The 3,775-nt window shown below is 46.0% G+C and overlaps 1 non-coding gene across 1 annotated transcript; it reads left to right on the top strand.

The window, feature by feature from the left end:
- Positions 1 to 288: 288 nt before the first annotated feature.
- LOC126015062 (U6 spliceosomal RNA) lies at positions 289 to 395 on the top strand. Its single transcript, XR_007497964.1, has one exon. It is a non-coding gene; the product is annotated as a U6 spliceosomal RNA (small nuclear RNA).
- The last annotated feature ends 3,380 nt before the right edge of the window (positions 396 to 3,775 follow it).

Raw genomic sequence — 3,775 nt, 5'->3', positions numbered from 1 at the left:
GGCTGGGCCAGACTCAAGCCCAGTTGCTAGACAGATACAAGTCAAAAGGCTGGGTGAAAAGAAACAGGAAGTTGGGGAATGCCTTTGCCCTGGGCAAAAGCACAGTACAAACTAACAGATATTTACAGAAGTCCTTAGCCATCAGGTGATTTTAAATAGAAACATCCTCATGGCCCAGACTTCAGTTTGCTGATGAAAATAAACTGCCATGTGGAAAGAGAAGGCATCACTAGTTTTAGGCTAGGACCGCTGGTGGAGTCCTAAGGTAGCTCTTAAAAAAATGAGCCCGTGCTCGCTTCGGCAGCACATATACTAAAATTGGAACGATACAGAGAAGATTAGCACGGCCCCTGCGCAAGGATGACACGCAAATTCGTGAAGCGTTCCATATTTAAAAAAAAAAAAAATGAGCCCCATTTTCTTTGTTGAAGAAAGGACCTAGGGAATAAGTGTATCTCCAGGGCATGGTCCTTCAACAGTTGTTCTCACTATTAGGGTCCTGAGTCGAAAAACGAATGAGACCACACAACTGAAGTAAAGCTGAACAAAACTTTGATCCATCTGCCAACAGCCCCGCCCAAGGACATGAAGAGGAATATATACGGAAGGGATATAGGGAGGTTCTAGCTTTTTGATGATCTTTAAAATGACTGGCTATTGTCTAGGTGTACCTTCCTACTGCTCTCTGTGTCCTTCCCTGATAGGTTACTTATTATAGCCAGGTAACCTGGGGTGGCGTTAATAGAAATAGGCTTGTGGAAATAGGCATGTGGCTTACACCATGTGGTTCTTACAAAATAGTGTCCCTACTTGTTCAGAACAGAAGCCTGCCTGCCATGTGGCTTTACAAAATGGCGTTCCTCCTCACTCACTATGAAGCTTGACCCAATAGTTTAACGTTCTAGAGGAAGAACTCTATTTTCATGTGAAATGGTTATGATTTGAATACATAAAATATTTATAGCTGATGTGGAAAGAAGAAGCACTTTATGACCTAGATATTGGTTGACAAGAAATCACTTTGCATCAGTTTGGACGTTCAAAGTTACAACATGATTAAAAGGGATAGACAAAGAACCCCTTAATTGGGTAATCCCACCAGCATTCTGTGTTCGTGCAAGCAGGCAGGGTACAGAGTGATCCCCATGGCTGAGGCAGAAGGGGCCATTATACCTCAATGACTTAACTGGACCAGGAAGTCAGCACCTAGAACAGTGTCTAGTCAGCAAAGGCCTCCACATGGAGGAGCATTGGTCCCATCTACTCACTGACCAATGACACTGTCTGCCAGGCACAGTGCTGGCCTGTCACCAGGACTCATTTGAGGGCATGTTGAAAACGACCACAGTCCACCTACAGGCAGAGAGAATGTCCTTCCTTCCCCATGGGCCTCCCAACATTGCTCTTGTGTTTGAAATCTATTATCAGTCCCAGGTTTGCCATCCCAGAATGAGACTTTAAACCAAGTTGAGGTGTGGAAGAGGCCCCTGAATGGGAACAGAAGCCCTGTAGACAGAGAGGCTTTTGTCCCCAACCACTCATTGGGACACAGTGGGAACTCAGAGGAAAATTGATGTAAATTCTCCACTGCACTGGACTGGAAATAGATCCAGTTCTCTGTACTGACCTGGAAGGTGATCCAGCTCCCCGAAGGGTCACGCTCTTCCTTTTCCTGCCACAGTGCTCTCCACTGTTCTCTGTGCTCTGAGTTCTGGATTCTTTTCTCATGTCTTTTCATAAGACAACTGACTGCACTCAGGCAGGTGATTTTGGCCTAGACAATGGCTTCTTGCCATTTTTTTTTCAAGGTAATGTAGCTTTGGGGGTTTGTTAATGGGATTTTTGTAGTACAGGTGGGTGGAAGGGGCTGAAAAGTAGTATTTAGGGGACTTGGCAGGGGTCACTTCCTTAGGCACTTGATTGGCTTGAGAGACAATTCAATACTCAGGTCTTGAAGAACTCGGGGATTCCTACCCAGCTTGGTGTCTGCTCCAGGAAGTTCATATGTGACTGACCCTCCAGCCAGGGCTAATGTGGCCTAGTCCACACCTCTCATGGGCTCCAAGAGGAAGTGTTGCTTCAGGTTTGTTCAGCGTTTGTTCAGCGTTAGGAAAGGAGTGTTCCTTATTTGCTGAAACTGGAAGCTGTCCCATATTCTCTGGAAAATTGGTACAATTTGTCTCTGCATGCCCATTGATCCAGGGTCTCCCCTTCAGACAGGTTGGTGTGGAAGCAGAGAGAAGTCTGGAGGTATCTCTTTGGCAGCAGCCTTTCACCTAGAGATTGAGTTGATTTACCTAAAATCCGAATTGGAGATTCTATACCTCGGGGCCTCCCTCTGCTCAGAAGCTCCACATTAAAGGTGGTTCTTTTGGAACTGTGGACATTGTATGAATTATTTTGCCTAGGGGACTCCTGGGTGGGTTCCCCATTTCAGGCATGTGTACCAGCCCATGGACATCTTCAGAGCTGAGCATGGTCCGAGTCACTGCTTACAAGACCCCCAAGGCCACTGATGTCTTCCCTGTGCCCAGGTGTGCTGCTGCCTAGTTAACTGCAGGACTTGTATGGTCCTTCCTACCACTTAAAACTCCAGGGAGGGAGTTGTGTGGTGAGGCAGCATGCGAATTCCCACACGGATCCATTACTTTGGGGATGAAACCTGTTGACTTCCATGTTCAACCCAACTTTTCCCTCCTATTCTAAGGAGAGTTTTGTGTTTCCTTGTATTGTTATTTGAGAGATTTTTTTCCAGTGAAAATAGTTGTTTTTTGTTTTGAGGCCACACCCTGATGTTTAGGGTTTAATCCTGGCTCTATGCTCAGGAATCACTCCTGGTGGGACTCAGGGAGACCATATGGAGTGCTGGAATTCAAACCCCAGTTGACCACATCCAAAGCAAGCACTCTACCCACGTACTATAGCTTTGGTCTCATGTAAGAGAGTTTTTATGGAATGAAACTTAATTTAGACATGCAGGGAGTGAAGGAGGAGGAGAGTTCATGAGAAAATATGGACTTCTCCAGGATGGTGAAAGCAGAGATATAGAGATAAGCAAGCGAGATACATGCTCAAGGCTTGAAGCGCAAGTTAGATTTTTTTTTTAAAACGTGGGTGAATTTTCAGAAATGCCAGGAAGATTGGCTTTGGTGAAGGAACTTGAGACTTGAAAGATATTGTCAGATTTAGAGGCTGCAGCTTCCATAAAAGGAAGTTCAGTCCCAATCCTTGTGCTGAGGGAGGAGCAGGCCAGGGTTACCCAAGGCATGATTGACCAAGGGAACTTGGAGATGTTTCTCTGTAGGGTCATGAGAGAAAGAGTGGGCTAGGGGTTGTCTAAGAGGCAGCCTCCCTTGAACTTTCCTTTCTCACTCTGTGTCCTTACTATTTCAGTGCTAAATTCAATTTTCTTACTCTATGTTTTCTTTTTTCTTTTTTTGGTTTTAGGGCCACACCCGGTGGCAGCGCTCAGGGGTTACTCCTGGCTCTGCGCTCAGAAATTGCTCCTGGCAGGCACAGAGGATGCTGGAATTTGAACCACTGTCAGTCCTGGGTTGGCTGCTTGCTATCTCTCTGGTCCCTTCACTTTTTCTTTAAAAAAAAAAGGGGGGGGGCTACATGGGCTGGAGCAATTGCATGGTTTACCTTGCACGAGCCAGCCCAGGTTCGATTCTCAGCATCCCATATTGTACCGAGACTGCCATGAGTAATTTCTGAGCACAGAGCCAGGAGTAACCCTGAGCACTGTTGGGTGTGGCCCAAACAAAACCAAAAA

This window comes from Suncus etruscus, chromosome 7 (assembly GCF_024139225.1).
Source record: "Suncus etruscus isolate mSunEtr1 chromosome 7, mSunEtr1.pri.cur, whole genome shotgun sequence".
In the NCBI taxonomy this organism is placed as follows: domain Eukaryota; kingdom Metazoa; phylum Chordata; class Mammalia; order Eulipotyphla; family Soricidae; genus Suncus; species Suncus etruscus.
The sequence above is the reverse complement of the archived record's forward strand: the minus strand, read 5'-3'. Positions and strand labels throughout refer to the sequence as shown.